The sequence below is a fragment of the Zootoca vivipara genome, chromosome 5 (assembly GCF_965207765.1).
Source record: "Zootoca vivipara chromosome 5, rZooViv2.hap1.1, whole genome shotgun sequence".
NCBI classification, from domain to species: domain Eukaryota; kingdom Metazoa; phylum Chordata; class Lepidosauria; order Squamata; family Lacertidae; genus Zootoca; species Zootoca vivipara.
In genome coordinates this window covers 92,543,715-92,560,249 of record NC_142588.1, presented here as the reverse complement: position 1 = coordinate 92,560,249, position 16,535 = coordinate 92,543,715, and the positions used below count along the sequence as shown (strand labels likewise).

Genomic DNA, 16,535 nt, shown 5'->3' with positions numbered 1-16,535 from the left:
GGGCCAGTAATGGTGTTGTCCGGGTGTATGTGGCAGCAAAGTTGGCATCTGGGTTTATTGCAGGCTCTGGTACCAGTGTCCGTGTTAAGTCTGCTGGTGGTATTATTGTGGGTGAGGAGCTGTTTAAGATTGGGTTGTCTAGGAGAGGTTGTAGATCTCTGATGATGCATTGTACTGTTTTAACTTGGGAGCTGTATGTGATTACTAGTGGTGTTCTGTTATTTTCTTTTTTGGGTCTGTCTTGCAGCAAGTTCTCTCTGGGTATCAGTCTGGCTCTGTTGATCTGTTGTTTAACTTCATTGGGTGGGTATTTTAGTTCTAAAAAGGTTTGCTGTAGATCTCTTAGGTGAGAGTCTCTGTCTGTAGAGTTGGAACAGATGCGGCTGTAACGTAGGGCCGGCCTGTATACAATGGATTGCTTGGTATGTTTGGGGTGGTAGCTAGAAGCATGTAGATATGTTTGTCAGTCAGTTGGTTTTCGGTATAGGGTGGTGCCTATACGACCATCCTGTATTTTTATAGTAGTGTCCAAAAAATGTATTTCTTGCATAGGTTGGTTCATTGTTAGGTTGATGGTGGGGTGAAATTCATTGAATGTCCGGTGGGAGGTTTCCAGGGTCTGTTGTCCATGTGTCCAGATAATAAAAATATCGTCAATGTATCGCAGGTACAAGAGAGGTTTGAGTGGGTAGGAGTTTAGGAAACGTTGTTCTGAATTTGTGGGTTAGTTTAAGCACTAAGATGAGCTTTATACAAAAAGTTTGTCTGGAGGGGATCCCAAATTTTGGGGTTCGTTTATATTCCACCTCTTTCTCTAAGGAGTTCGAGACGACTTACATGGCTCTCCCTCTCTGCACGAATCCTGCGAGGTAGGCTAGGCTGAGTGATAGTGACTGCTCCCCGCCCAAGGTCACCCAGTGAGTTTCATGCAGCTGAGTGAGGATTTGAACCCAGGTCCTGGTGGCGCTGTGGTTAAACCACTGAGCCTAGGGCTTGCTGATCAGAAGGTCGGCGGTTCGAATCCCTGTGATGGGGTGAGCTCCCGTTGCTTGGTCCCAGCTCCTGCCAACCTAGCAGTTCGAAAGCACGTCAAAATGCAAGTAGATAAATAGGTACCGCTACAGCGGGAAGGTAAACGGCGTTTCCATGTGCTGCTCTGGTTTACCAGAAGCGGCTTTGTCATGCTGGCCACATGACCTGGAAGCTATACGCCGGCTCCCTCGGCCAATAATGCGAGATGAGCGCGCAACCCCAGAGTCGGTCACGACTGGACCTAATGGTCAGGGGTCCCTTTACCTTTACCTTTACCTGGTCCGACACTCTAACCACTGCACAACACTGCCTCTCGAGGAAGTGTGCTTAGGATCGTAGCCAGACAGGGGTGCACTATACATTTCAAGCGCGGCATCGGGCTCCTTTGAACAGTCATAGCATCCCCCCACCCCCGGGGAACTCTAGTTTGCTAAGGGTGCTGAGAGTTCACAGACCCCCTATTCCCCTCACAGAGCAACAGTTCCCAGAGTGGGGATTAGCAATCGCTCTCTCTCTTCCCATTCAGAGGCACCAAAACGACACGAAAAGCTCATTTCTCCTTCCAAAAACAAACCCCAAACCCCATTGGTTGCGCGAGAGCTGGGGAAAGGCAGCCCGTGTGATTTCTACATTGACCAGCAGATGGCGCTCCCGCTCCATTCATCGCAAGCCAACGGTGCAAGCCTTCGGCAACAGCAGGATGCTACGGCAGACGGGCACCACCACCGATGGCCACCAGGGGGCGCCCAGTGCCATCACGCCCAGGTCTCATGGGGAAGAGAGATGAATCATTTGCACCCGCTCGCTCCCTCCGTAGCGCGCAGTGGATGGGATGTGACTAGCTTTTGATCTACTGGATAAAAGGATAGGCTTTGATCCATCCGGGAGAGCTGGGTTCGAATGTCGCCTCTGCGCCGTGAGTCATTGTTTGGCTTGGGGGCCAATGTTCTGTTTACAGACGGATGTGAGATCCTGCAGGGAAGCAGCCAGTGCCCAGATGGGAGCTCCCAAGTTAAAGTGAATAATATTCTATCTAGCATCTGTGCTGCAGTGGTAAATGATATCTAAAAATATATTTATATAAAAAAATTAATCCAAAGTATATTTTTAAAAAACAGGCATTGGGGGGGGGTTGGTTTATCACGAAGGACGTCACAAGCGCTACCCAATAGGTTGCTCCTCCATCTCATTGTCCATGTCTGGGAGTCGGGTGTGTGTGTGTGAAGAGACACATTTTCCCAGCGATGCCAACACAATAGATGCGCTTCTTTGGGGAATGACGGCCAGACCTCCCACAATGCATGAGTAAAATGCTACATGTATCTTTATGAGCAGAGCTGCCAACTTTTTGTTTTACGAAACACGGCACGTTGGTGCTTCCGAGCATATGCAGAGGGCGCCCGTCCCCAAGGTGTTCCTTTTTTCGAAAGAAAAGTGCCATTTAGACAGGCGCCAAGAAGCAATGATCTGAGCGTGTGGACAGAATGTGTTGGATTTGTACTGGAGAGGCGCCTCTTCTTCCAGATCCCCAATGTGGGGGGGGGGATGATGCCCACTGGGTGGCCTTGGGCAAAGGCACTCTTTCTTATCCGAACCTAGTTTTGCCATATTTCAAAAAAGTAAAAAAAAAACAGGACACACCGACGCTGTTCTGAATGCGAGAGACGACCAGCTCCTTGGAGAAAGGGCGGTGGGTGAATGTCAAACATAAACAAGAGAAGCAGCTTTGTTTAGCATCTGGTTGGCAGCCGAAGAAACAAAAAATATGGATAGAGGCATCCGGGCCAGATGATCTGGGGGTGGGTGGGTTTGGCTATGAAGGAGGGGGGCAGACACCAAGATACCCCAGAGGTACAGAAGGAAGGGGACCAGGGCAAAGGGGCTAGATTTACGGCAGCCAACAAAGACCCCTGGGCCTTCCTGCTAAATGGCTTTGCTCACCCCCACCCCCACCCCCAAATCCCTCCATCCCCCTCCAGCTTTAAAGTGCATCTGTGTCCTTTGAATCTGGGGTGAAAGCAGAGGTGGTAAAATGTCACCAGCTGGGCCGTAAAACGCCCCACAAAAGCACCTTTTGTTTTCCAGTCGGAGCTCTCTGGGGGCTGCACAAAGGAGCGAGGGGGCAGCCCCCCAGCACCGGTCCTCCCCCTTCCCCAAAGGAGGAGAAGTGGAGGGGGGGAGCTGCTGCAAAGACTCCTTGCTTCAAGGTTTGATGACTGCAACGGAGCCAGCTCTCGATGGTGTGAAGCAAGGCATTTAAAAGTGCCTCTGAGCATATGCAGAGTGCTCTCCCCTCTAACCTTCGCTCCAAGGAGTGCATGTACCCTGTTCCCACGCAGTTCGGAATTTATGCAAAAATGTTTTTTTAAAAAAGCACCTATGCATTTTAACATATGCATGTTTATTACTTCTTGAGAATCCCGGAGTGGGAAGCCAATTAAACCAGAGCGGCGTTCGGAGGTTGTTTACATCATCTTCTTGACCCTCGGTGTTAGGAAATAAATAGGGAGCCGTGGGTCAGGATTTACATCAGATCAAAAGCCATCGCTTGTATCAACAACACAGAAGAATCGGTTTTGGAAAAGGAAAGCCTGTCTGGGTCAGGCAGAAGGAGAATCGCACGTTGAGTCATTGGAGCTTTGCAAAACATACTGTGGTCGGTGATAAAAGTTGTAAATGGAAACCATGGCCCAAAACATCCAGGGGGCACCCGGTTGGGGAACGCTGCTTCGGTAGTCCTGGACGGAGGTCCCTCCCTCTCTGCCACTCGCTCTTCCCTCCAGGCCCCGCCCACTGTCGTCCTTGTCTCCGCCCCTTCGCCTCTACCAGGACCTTTTATGGCAATCCTCGGCCAGTTCCTGCTTGGGAAAACCCCTTCTCTGCCTCTCTTGCTTGGAGAGAGCACCCCAGGACTCAGGCGGCCAAATTGCACCATCACCTGCAGGGTGCAATGTCATGCAGGTGGGGAGGGGAATATTGGTGGGAATACCCACTGGCTCACCCAGCCCAGTATTGCCTACACTGGCTGGCAGCAGCGTTCTAGGGTTGAAAGGCTGGAGACCTTCTGCATGCAAATTACAGTACAATTGCAATGTTAAATAAACATCCTGTTTGACAAATAAATGGAGTCTGGGCTTCATTGGCCGTCCAGGCTGAATGCACAGGGTATTTTCAGCATGGATTTCAGACTGACTTGGAAATGTTGAGGCTCAAACCAGGAATCTTCCACAATGTGCTTTTGGGCACACAATGGCAACATTCACTAACCAGAGGGCAATCGTAGAACCACAGAATTGTAGAGTTGGAAGGGACACCAAGGGTCATCTAGGCCAACCCCCAGCAATTCAGGTAAACCCAAAGGTTTGCAGAAGCTCAAAAGAAGGCGTGCAGGATGCCGCCTGACCCTCGTAGGTGTGGAGAGAGGGGTGGGGAAACGGAACAGAGCCTACAGAATGAAGAGATGTCTGGCTGTGTGCTGCAATTTTCCGTTGCAGTTCTACCTTGCCCACTCTCACACTGCCTTCAGAATCTGAGCCAAGCTTCCCGGGGGCCTGGGGGCACTGCGTCAATGTTGCCCCTTCACCGATTCAAAGGTTGCTGGGTTCCCTGAAGCGGATGCCAGGCAGGGCTGGGCCAGGAGCCAGCCAGCCTCCAGAAACACCATTGCAGAGAGACCCCCTGCGCCCCCAATAAAGCTGCGTCAGCGAGCATCTTCACCTAAGGTACTTTCTTCACCCCCAAGGCTCAGTGTTGGAATCTATTGGCCACAAGGGCTCTTCTCTGCCTTTGTGCAGAATCAGAGCGTTTAGATCGACACATAAATTGAAAGCTTGACCCCCGTGTTGTGTTAAACCTGTGTCTCTATACACGCAACCCCCCTCCCTTTCTGCCCAGCTGTGGTAAGCAGCATGACAGCTGAGGTCAACATACCGTCAGAAGTGTCCGTCCCCTGCATTGCAAGGGTTGGACTAGATGAGCCTTGGGGGACCCTTCCAACTCTCCAGTCCTAGGATTTGGAATGAATCAAGCTTGGACTCCCCTTGCTTATTCATTTAGTTTTATTCATCGCCTTCCGCAGGACTCTCAAGACGATATGTATAAAAATGACTACAAATAGTACCAAAACCAGGAACGATAGGCTTAAAACAGAATAAAAGACGTAAGGGAGTGGAATAATAATAATAATAATAATAATAATAATAATAATAATAATAATAATAATTTATTATTTATACCCCGCCCATCTGGCCGGATTCCCCTAGCCACTCTGGGCGGCTTCCAACAAAATATTAAAATACAGAAATCCATCAAACATTAAAAGCTTCCCTAAACAGGGCTGCCCTAAAATGCCTTCTAAAGGTCTGGTAATTGTTGTTCTCTTTGACCTCTGGTGGGAGGGCATTCCACAGGGTGGGTGCCACTACCGAGAAGGCCCTCTGCCTGGTTCCCTGTAACTTAGCTTCTCGTAGCGAGGGAACCGCCAGAAGGCCCTCGGCACTGGACCTCAGTGTCCGGGCAGAACGAGTGGGAAAGCTTGTTGGAACGAAGATGCCTTCAGTGGTTTCCACACCTTTTCAGGGATGCCGTTCTGCAAAACTGGGGCAGCTCTGAGTTTCCGCAGACAGAGTTTCTGATATTTTAGGGACATCCGAGGGAAACTCTCCTGCAGAACAGAGCGACCCACTTTTAAGGAATGAGGAACGCCCTGCTCCTTTCTGGGGAATCCCTGGATTTGGAGTTGGGGAGTGTCTTGCCCTGCCTGGGCTTACTCCAAAGCCACGCCATAAATGGGACGGTTCTAGAGATCTCCCCCGGGACGTGTCTCAAGCCCCGTTGGCTGCACACGGACAAAAGTGTGTGACGGGGAACACGCAGCCGGTCTCTCTCTCTCTCTCTCTCTCTCTCTCTCTCTCTCTCTCTCTCTCTCTCTCTCTCTCTCTCTCTCTCTCGGCAGGGAAGAAGCCAGTTGCACAAGGCGGATTAAGGATTGGAAAGCACCAGCAATTACTTTGCAGCGTAAAAATAGATGCAAGCTTATGGCCTTGGCGTTATTACGGAGGCTGCCCTTTGCCAAGGGCCTCCGCGGCCCAAAGAACCGTGCAGATGTCACACACCCGAGGTCTTCAAGGGCCTCTACATACACAGCTGTCACCAGAGCAGCTCTTTACGCCAGAAGCTGGGTCCAGCCAAGGGCTTCTATAGGCTACTCCAGCATCTAGGATTCTAGGATTGCAGAGTTGGAAGGGACGGCCAGGGTCATCAAAGCAGTAATCACAGCTAAGGAATCCCTGACAGATATGATATGATAGCCATCTTCAAATATCTGAAGTCGGCCGCCCCATGGAAGAAGGAACAAGCTTGTCTTCCTGCTCTGGAGGGTAGGACTCGAACCCATGGCTTCAAGTTACCGTACAAGAAATGAGATACCGACTCAACATCAGGAAGAACTTTTTGAAAAGTAAGATCTGTTCGGCAGTGGAACGATCTCCCTCAGGAGGTTGTGGACTCTCCTTTCTTGGAGGTTTTTAAGCAGAAGTTGGATGGGCATCTGTCATGGATGCTTCAGCTGAGATTCCTGCATTGCAGGGGGTTGGACTAGATGGCCCTTGGGGTCCCCTCTAACTCTATGATTTTATGACAGAGGGCCCTCCAACCTCTGTATTAGAAACCTCCAAGGAAGGAGAGTCCACCACCTTCCGAGGGAGTCCACTGTCAAACAATTCTTAGTGTCAGAAAGTTCTTCCTTATTCAAAATCCAACCAAAACAATTTAATTCAATTTAATTCAATCAATCAGTGTAACTGATGAACGCGATCCATTGCTACCCGTTTTTCCCTCCTCTATATGACATCCTTTCATATATTTGAACATGGCTATCATATCACCCCTTAACCTTCTCTTCTCCAAGCTAAACATACCCAGCTCCCTAAGCCGTTCCTCATAAGGCATCGTTTCCAGGCCTTTGACCATTTTGGTTGCCCTCCTCTGGACACGTTCCAGCTTGTCAGTATCCTTCTTGAACTGTGGTGCCCAGAACTGGACACAGTACTCCAGGTGAGGTCTGACCAGAGCAGAATACTATTACTTCCCTAGATCTAGATGCCTCCTCCACTGGGTCACGTTGCCTCTTTCACATCAAGCGAGGAACCATGAGAAGGGAGACACAAAGTAGGTCAAACAGCATCGTTTGCTGGACAGGATTTGGGGGGGGGGTGCAGGGGAGGTTTTCCAAGAGGGACAGAGTGTTCTGTGAAAAGCCAAGAAAAAAGGGCGATCAGGTCAGCTGCCTTTTGCCAGCAAGCCGGTAAACTCCAAATTCTGCCAAGCCTTGGGTATATTTTAAGAGGGGGGAATTATATTTTAAAAGGGGAGGGAGCCGAGATTTAAAAAAAAGAGGGAGACAGCAAACACAGACGGCAGCCTGTTTGCCACGAATATCTGCAACCAAGGAATTCATGAAGCCGCAGTGATAACCATGTCAGCTGTCTAGTAATAATAATTTACAGTATTTGCACCTTGTCCACCTGACTGGGTTGCCCCAGTATATGAAAACATAATAAAACATTAAACGTTTAAAAGTTTCCCTATACAAGGCATCAGGAGCTCAGAAGGAATGCAGCCGTCGGGGGATTTGCTTCAACACGAAAGGGAAAATGCCCGGGTGCCAGCCGGTTGTCTCCTAGAGAGAGCCTGGGCCTCAGAAGCTGTTCAAAAACATGCCGGCCTTGTATCACAGGCAATTGCTATAGTCAGAGCGCATGAAATGGAAACCCAGGGGCTGGGCAATCTCAAAATGGTCTGCCGTATGACTCACGGGGAAGGGCAGCATGCTGGGATTCGTAGTCCGCCCCACAGCAGAGGCGGGCAGGCAGCAGGCATTCGATTTAGCAGCCCATTTATGTCCATATAAAACTGCTTCTTTCCTCGGATGCCGCATGTCATAGAGCGCCCCTTGTGGCTGATTTTGTTCGGTCGGTGGGGTTGCTGCAAGATTGGCTCATGGCCTGGAGGTCAGGGAAGCTGACCTTTCCCCACGGCTGGCCGTCAAGAGGACAGGGGTGGAGAAGCCCCTGGAAGGCTAGATGAGTCGGTGTGTGTGGGGGGGGGGGAACCTCCAACCCCAATCCAACTTCCCCAGCCGTTTTGCACCATCAGTGCAAAATAAGTGCATCCTTTCTTCCTCTTTTTGGCCTTTCGTGGTGCCAGCTCCTTCTGTCTCCGCTTAGCCCCTTACAGAGGATATTTGTATCAGCGGGCGGCCTCCCCCTGCCTCACGGGCTTCTGGGGAAATGCTGGGTTTCATCTCACCGGCACCTGCGGAGCGTTGTGAGCAAAAGGGGAACAGAAAGGTCCCCGCCCAGAGGAGCTTACAATCTAAATTTAGCCGCCCAGAGAAAGGAGGAAGTGAGATAGGGAAGGGGAGCAGAGAAGTCGTTCTGCTGATGCCACCAACATTACGCCATGATTTCTCCTGGGCTCTTTTCTCTGCCCCCTACGAAACACTGCCCCCTGGGTCCATCTAGGTTTTGTCTCCTCCGACTGGCAGTGGCTCTCCAGGATTCCACAGGAGGTAGATTCCCAGCCCTACCCGGAAATGCCAGGGAAGGATTCTCGCCTACAGAGCGAGGGCTGTTCCTCAGGAATAAAGGGGGCACCCTCTGTTCTCCCCCCAATCTCTGGTTTCCACTAGGGGCTTTCAGCCCACGCTCTCTCCCCGCCCTTGCCTTGCCCGCCCCAAGTCAAGGAGTCGGCAACCTGCAGTTGAAAAGAGGGAGCCCAAAGCAGGCGGGGGGGGGGGCTGGAGAAAGACTGAGAAACTAAAAAACACCCTTCCTGGTTTTGTACTCCTTACACACACACACACACCCAAAAATACCCCCCGACTCATCTAGCCCTTAAAATAAAATAAAATACGGGTGTTATTGGGTTGCTGTTGTTTTTATTTTGATTATGGATTTTGTGGTTTTATAGTTTGATTTTATTCTGTATAACGCCATGATACCTGCAAGTATAGGGCGGTATATAAATTTAATCAATCAAACAACAACAACAAACGCCAAAGTTAAACCACCCGATTTGGTGAGCTTCTGGTTATTTTAAAAGCTTTATGCACTGAAACCCCCAAGCATGCACACACGCACAACAACACAACGCAGTGTTTTCCAGATAGGGGAAATCTGAAGTGCAGCCAAGCACAATGGGAACACTCCCCCCCCCTTCCTGCTGCTGTAGTATTTTCCAGGTTGCGCAGGTGAGTCACCCGTGCAAATTTCCATATCCCTACTGGTCTCAGCCAAATTTTTCTCCCCAGCCTCTCTGTGAAAGTGCCCCCGCCCACATCCATCCTTTGCTGCCAACATCCATGTGCATTTCAAGTGCCTGTAGTCATGTGTGGGGTAAGGCACTCTCCCTCTCCCCATAGCTCATTAACAGCCCAAGGATACCTCTGGGAAGAGTGCTAGCAGGGAATGTGGATGGGCACCCCCCCCCCCCCGCCGAAGCTGGTAGACTGCCTCTGGAGAAAGAGGTTCCGCTGAGCTATCGTGTGTGTTGTGTTCACAGTTGGCCAACTAGTATCTCTTGGCAGTTGTGGTTCTTTCTTTTTCATTGGGGGGGGGGAGATTGTGAGCCTGAGAAGGCTCCAGCAGGAAGGACCTCTTGCGTGCAACAGTGCAGAAATAAACGGTGAAGACTCAACAGCACCCTCCCCAATAATTCATTATATTATCTACCACCCTGTGGCCATTAAAAGGGGGGAGGCTTCCTGCCCCTCCCTTCCCCAAGATGCCCACTTTCACACCAAAGTTCTGTCAAGTCGCCTTCTATTTTGGCCCCATTCTACAGATGGGACAACCGAGGTCGGTGGCAGGATTCGAGAGCGGAGCCATCGCTTCCTCCTGCTCCAAAACCACCAGGGCCACCCCACCAGCGCCTGCACCAGGAACCAGGGCTGAAAATCTGGACCCCACTTTCTGGGGTGCTTGCCTGCCCCCACCCCGGAACTGCTCAGAAAGTGGTTTCTCCTGAATCCTAACGTGCGGTGGGGGTTGCTAGCTCCAAATCTCCCTCTGGACATCTTCCCTCCGCACAACTGGCGTGTGAATTCCTCCATGGAGCCTCGCGCGCTCCCAGCAAGCAGCTGCAACCTCCGCCCCCGAACCTATTTATTCGTGCACGCGTCTCCCAGCGCAGCTGCGAACGCCTCTTGCGGAGGGATGAAGAGGAGCGCCTTCCTCGTCCCTCGCCGGGTCTCCCCCTCGAAACCTGGACGGCAGGCGCTCGGCCAGCCCTTCCCTCCCTCCCGTCGAGCCGCGATGGTACAACCCTCTCTCCACCCCCACCCCCATGTATTTTTCCATTACGCCATACGGGCCTCTTTTGTTTCCTTGCAGAAGGCAGCCAGGCCGTGCCTCCGCTGTTGGAAAATAACCCCGTCACGCCCCACCCCGCGGGCCGGGGTGCGACTCCAGGTTTCTTGCTGGGGTGACTGTTGTGGAGGGAGCGGGAGAGGGAAAGGGGGGCGGGGAGCTCCCCACTTGCTAACCCGTTCAAGCTGTTTGCACCCCCGACAATCAAAAGCACGTCCCCTCCCGCATCAAAGAATCCTGGGAGCTGTAGTGCGCCGGGAGTTGTAGCGCGGCGCGAACTCCACTTCCGACCCAGTGTCCTTTTTAGGGGCGCGCGCGCTTTAAATTGGGGGGGGGGAAGCGCACTCTCGAGCTGAAAGCCAGCTTGGTTTGGCAACGGAAGCAGAACACGAATGAAAATAAATGACATTAATTTGGTTTTAATAAGTGTGCACCCGCCCAGCGGTCGCAGCCCCTTCGCGTTACAGGGGACAGCTGAAATCTTAGAAAAAATGCAAAGCGGGGACTGCTGCGCGTGGCCAGCTTTCGGTCTTTTCCAGAAGCTCAAATAGATCCTCTTTTTTTCATGAGAATGCAGTAGTAATAACTTGTAAAAACTCGATTTTAAAGCGCTTCCTTTCCAAAGCGACGCATTCCAAATAAAACCAGCGAAAGGGTAAACGGGCTTACGCCGAAGTAAATCTCGTCGGCTTCCATAGGGCTTCCTCCCTAAGCACGTTTCCGAGACCAGCCTAAAAAATGGAGATCTGGAGTATTCTACCCAGACTTTAAAAGCCTCTGCAATCGCTAGGATATAAGAGGCTTCCTTCCCACGGCGCGCTGCTCTAAGCGCGTCTGAACCCACCCCTGCATTTTGACCCGGGATGCTGCAGGTGTCTCCGAAGGGCTGTTTTCGCGACCGAAAACCGGCCTGCTTCCTCTTTCCCTCGCTTGAAGCCCCCCATATGTAAAATGTACGCCAAGCAACAACAACGAAAAGGGGAGATTCGGTTTCAAAATGGTTCCTCTTCTGCTCGCTATGCTGCGCTGTCACGATGCCGCACTCCGGGCTAAAAATGGGACTCTAGGGAACCCGTCCCTCCAACAATGCGCTTAGCAAGCCTCGTGGCTTCTCCACCGAAAACAATGTTGCTCTTTGCTCGACGTTTAACCCGCCCGCTTCTCTTCCAGTTTCACGTTAAACCAGCGTTAAATGGCGGGGGCGAGAGCGAGAGCGCGCAGCTTTGCCCGGGGAGCGCGCCGCGGCTGCTTGGGCAGAGGTTCAAAGCCTGGCTCCCCACAACCAAAGCCGGCCCCCCAAAAGTGAACAGCTCCTCTTTGTACCTTCTAGCCTCCACAAACAAAAAGGTGCAAATGCACTGAAAGCGGGCCCCCCACAAAAAAAGTCACCCCGTCTTTTTACACTTCTCTTTCATGGTGATTGCTCAGATTGTAAGGTCCTCGGGGAAGATGACCCGGGGTCTTGCTTCAAGTTAACATGCAGAGCGCCAGTCATGGCATCAATTAGTGGAAATAATAACCAGTCGTGGGGCCACGGAAGCTAATGCAACGCGCATTTTTTATTAACATTGTCATGGAAGGGATGTTGGGAAAGGGAAACAGACGGGAAATGGAGGGGGCAAATTATTTTAGGAAAACTCCCTTCAAGCCCACAAGTCCCCTCGTTGGCAGAAAGGTAGCCAGCATGCTTCTCTTTGTCTTGTCATCCTCAGTTGCTCATCTGTAGAATGGAACCAATCCTCAACATAGAATTTAAAAAGATGCGAGTCAGCGAGGGGTGGTTTGTCCGCGCACAGTGAAACTGCAGCTAGACGTGGCGTTTTAGCACCACGGACGATACCCAAAGGAGAGCTTGTTAAATAATAAGACATTGTTGGTGGTATATAATCGGAGGTGCGGGTGGCAGGACGAATGTGAGGGATGGAAAAACAGGACGGAGTGCAGAGAACAGTATTTGGAGGGGGGGGAGGAAGGCGAAGAGACAAGAAATCGGACGCATACTTACCTGCGGAAATTTGCAAGGAACAAGATCAACCCCTCGACTCCTTCGCTTCTAAAAAGACGCGTACAGTATATATAAAGGATTCTCAAGACGCAAATGCTACCTCGCCATGGCGCATTTGCCTGTGCAGGAAAATTAAAAGGAGATGCGGTGCTTTGACTTTTCCCAGCACACAAACCTCTGGCTTTTTGCACACACCCCGGAGAAGGCATCTAATTGTGGACCCTGCATTCAAACCCAGCCCAAAGAGCGACCACCACCTCGCGCCCCACGAGACTGCTCTAGCGAGCAAAGGAGACCCCCCGAAATCCTTCCGAGGGAGCCCAGGGTGAGGCAAGATGGCTTCCTTTGCGCGTCCGTCTCCCCACCTTCCGCAAAACTGAGTTTTTGCAGCGAAGAGCCGTTGGGATTCTCCGCGAGGGGCGCCCGGAGGCCGTCCCGTCCCCCTTTCTCTCCTCTAGGGCGCTTCTCAGGGCCGCCCGATGGGTCCCCTCCCCAATCCGCCTCGACGGCGGCGGCGGGTCCGGGCTCCCCGCAGTCTTCTCGGAGACCGGACCTCGTTCTCTCCCCCTCCCGTCCATTCCCCCCAAATCCTCCTCGTTCGTCTTCCTTCCTCTCTCGTGCTGCATTCTCTTACTTTCCAGCGTCCTCCGTGTTTTAAATCTGACCCCCTCCCTTCTCTCCCCCCCGTCTATTTCCACCAAGCGCTGCCTGATGCGGTGGGTTGGGTTGCGGGGGGAGCGGCAGATCGGGGCGCACAGCGCGAGGACACACACGCGCACGCACACACGTGTAGCAGCAGCAGCGAGGAAAGGACAACTCGGGGTCACCCGCCGGAGCAAAGAGCGGCCGTGGCCGGGAGAGCGCCGTTTCCGCACGCCACCATCACCCAAGGGCGCCGGTTTGAAATGTGGGCACGGTTCCCTTCCACAACTGGGGAATCCGGCTCAGGGGGACACATTCGCCGGTAGAGGTCGAGGCTACTAGCCACGGCGGCTCAGTGGGACCTCCGGGGACAGAAACAGTCTGCCCGTCTGAATAAGAGGCCTCGCTGCCTTGATATTTGAGGGGGACGGTATTCGAAGGCACCTTTGTTGGCCACTTTGGGATCGACGGCTGATCCAGATGCGGAATTATTACGCTTTTAAATATACCCCATTCGTCTTTTCCGAGAGCTCATCGTAGATGAGGGAAAAGGTTCAGGAGGTTGCTCGGGTGCGCGTGCAAAGTGCAGGTTCCGCGGCAACATCGGAGTTTTTTGGGGGAGTGGCGGGCCCGTCTAGGCTCGCCTCGACCCCGTTTTGGTTTCTCAAGAAGCTCTTGCTGCGGGCCTCCCCGCCCCCAAGGGGTGTACAAAGACCCGCTTCCCTTTACCTCCTGCCGGCCCCCACCGCCGAAACTGCAACAGCAGCAGATCAGGAGGGATATAGGCTAAAGCGCGTGTTGGCCCAGAGGACGGGGCGGGCGGAAGAAGGAGGAGGAGTATTTGCAAATCCCCCCCTCCCCGCCCAGCTGGTCCTTTCTCCTGACAATCGACACCCCTTCGCCCTCCCCGCCTGCTGCTATCAGGCACCGACCCCTCCCGCCCAGCAGGCATATGCTATTAATACCCAGCACGTTTCGGACGTGCACAAAAGGAGTCCCGCGTGGTCCTTGGGAGGGGCGGAAGGATGAAGGGCGCGGGGGGGGGAGGAGTCGGAGCTCTCCCTCCAAAGGGACGTTTCCACCACTAGGGGCCGCCAGCGCGCACGGCAGGCTGAATGAATGGAGGGCGCGCCCGCGATCCTGTGCCGTCGGGGGACTGGAAAAAAAAAGGCTTCGGGAAGGAGCCGGGGGCCGGAGCAAGTGGCTTCAATGGCAAGCAAGCCAGAGGGCCGTGTGGCGCACAGAGCAGGCTCACCCTTTAAATGCAAAGCTCCTGGACGTGTCCATTTGTGTTTAAAACCCCCTGCTTGTTGTCAAGGTTATGCAAAATGCTATCAGGAGGATGCCACAAAAAATCCCAGGTTCTTTCCCCGTCACATGGGTCAGGTTTTTTGGAACTGGTTCGGAATTAGAAGCACTGTGGGTGCCAGTCGCAGATGTGGGGGCATAACAAGGAATGGCTGGTGTGGGTATGTGTCATAATGCAAAATGGCTGCTGTGACATATGTGTGGCACAACAAAATGGCTGTGGCCGAATACAAAATGGCTGCTGTGGCAGGTGCAGGAGAAGCTGAGCAGGAAAAGCAAACAAGTCCTGTGTACTGTGAGAGGATATGACAAGGGGATATTATTTTTGTTTTATTTTTTCTATATTCACTGAACTGTTACAGTAACTCGGAGCCCTGCCGCTAGAAAGCTAGAACCTCTCTCCCTGACTTGCTACCTTTCTACAAGCAGTGATATTTACAATTAAAATTTTTTTGGGGGGGGTGACCATGAAGTCATGTGATAACAGTAGCAGAACTCTGGCCACTACGATAGCCTTGTCTTGCGCGCTGATGTGTCTGTTGCCTGCAAGCCTTAAAAGATGGCGCCTGTCCCACTTGCAAGCAGTCCAGGCAGCCGGATGAGTAACTCCTTACTCATGGGTCAGGATGGCAGGACTTACCCAAACATGGCCATGGCCCAGCCTATCCTCAGTCAAAGCACATTTTGCCTTCCAAATGTATCTTTATGGCTGTGCATGCAAGCGCCTCTTTTTTTGCAGGAATTGCCACCCAATATTTACGGAGGTGAAAGGAAGAGCTTTTCGCTCTTCCGTTTCTTGCGTTTATGCTCCTCCATCGAAGGAGGACAAAGCCACCGGAGAGGGAGATCTTTCCGAGCTCCCTCCTGATTTGCAGTGGGCCTCAGCAGAGCACCTTCTCATGCGCTTAAGCCTGCTCTGAGCCTGCTCGCGATTCCTAAAGACAGCGATGTCTCGAGAGACTCCGAGTGCGTGCAAAATTTGTAAGTGCCAAATGGCAGCCGGGACTCTGTGCAGGAGCAGGGAGGGGATCGCAGAGGAGTCCCTCCAGCCCTGCTGTAGAGCGAGAGAAGTGAGGACTTGCCCCAAGGAGCTTACAATATACAGTGGTGCCTCGCTAGACAAATGCCCTGTAAGACGAATTTTTCGCTTAACGAAGAGATTTTTCGAGCGGAGGTTGCCTCGCTAGACGAATTCATTTTGTGAAAAAAATGTCTATTGAATCACGGTTTCCCATAGGAATGCACTGAAATTCAATTAATGTGTTCCTATGGGCGAAAAAATTCAAAAAAATTCAATGCATTCCTATGGGATTCGCTAGACGAATTTTTCGCAAAACGAATTGACTCACAGAACGAATTAAATTCGTCTTGCGAGGCACCACTGTACAGTGGTACCTCATGTTGCGAACAGGATCCGCTCCGGCGGCCTGTTTGCAACGTGAAAAGGCCACAACATGAAGTGCCGCATCTGCGCATGCGCGTGACGCAATGTGGCGCTTATGTGCATGTGCAAAGCGCGATTTAGTGCTTCTGCCATCTCACCTGCCTTTTCTCTGAGCCGAAAAGTCCCAAATGCTGCGACCTTTTTCTTCGTAGGGGAGCCCCTCCATCCCTTTGATAATTTTGGTTGCCCCAAATGATGGCCCAATGGGGATTCAAACACCTGCTCCAATTCCCTCTTTTTTTAAAAAAAATGGAACAGCCTTGTCCAACCTGGCACCTCCCAAGGTGGTTGAACTACGACTCCCACCACACACGGCAGGACTGCGCCACTTCCGAATCACGAACTGAAGGCTTCTTCCTCCATTTAATTTTTTTTAAAAAAATTAAAATCCTCGCACACTGAAAAGTAGCATGTCAGGGAGGAAGGTTCCAGCTTTCTATCGGAAGGACGTTGCATTTTGTTGGGGGCCTTGGTCCAGCCCCACTGGGTAGGCCCAAGGCTGCCCTATAAAACGTACCCTCCAATGGACGCTGCTTACATCTTTCTTTAATCTAGCGCAGGGGATGATTTTGCATTGTTCAAAACTCAAGAAGTTGTCTGAAAAGTTTGCATCCTGCCTTTTCAAGAGCGGCATATTCATAGGAAGTTGAGTTCATTTATCTTTTCTGTTTCTTGCAAAAATGGAAAGTCCTTTTGCTCCCTGCCCCCTAATTCTCCCTTTTTTTTAAAGGAATCC

At 51.8% G+C, this 16,535-nt stretch overlaps 1 long non-coding RNA gene across 1 annotated transcript; it reads right to left on the bottom strand.

Moving 5' to 3' along the window:
• Positions 1 to 11,939: 11,939 nt before the first annotated feature.
• On the bottom strand, positions 11,940 to 14,060 carry LOC148685793 (uncharacterized). The gene is made up of 2 exons (XR_015949927.1): positions 12,406 to 14,060; positions 11,940 to 12,207 (listed from the first exon to the last, which is right to left on the bottom strand). It is a non-coding gene; the product is annotated as an uncharacterized LOC148685793 (long non-coding RNA).
• Positions 14,061 to 16,535: the final 2,475 nt, after the last annotated feature.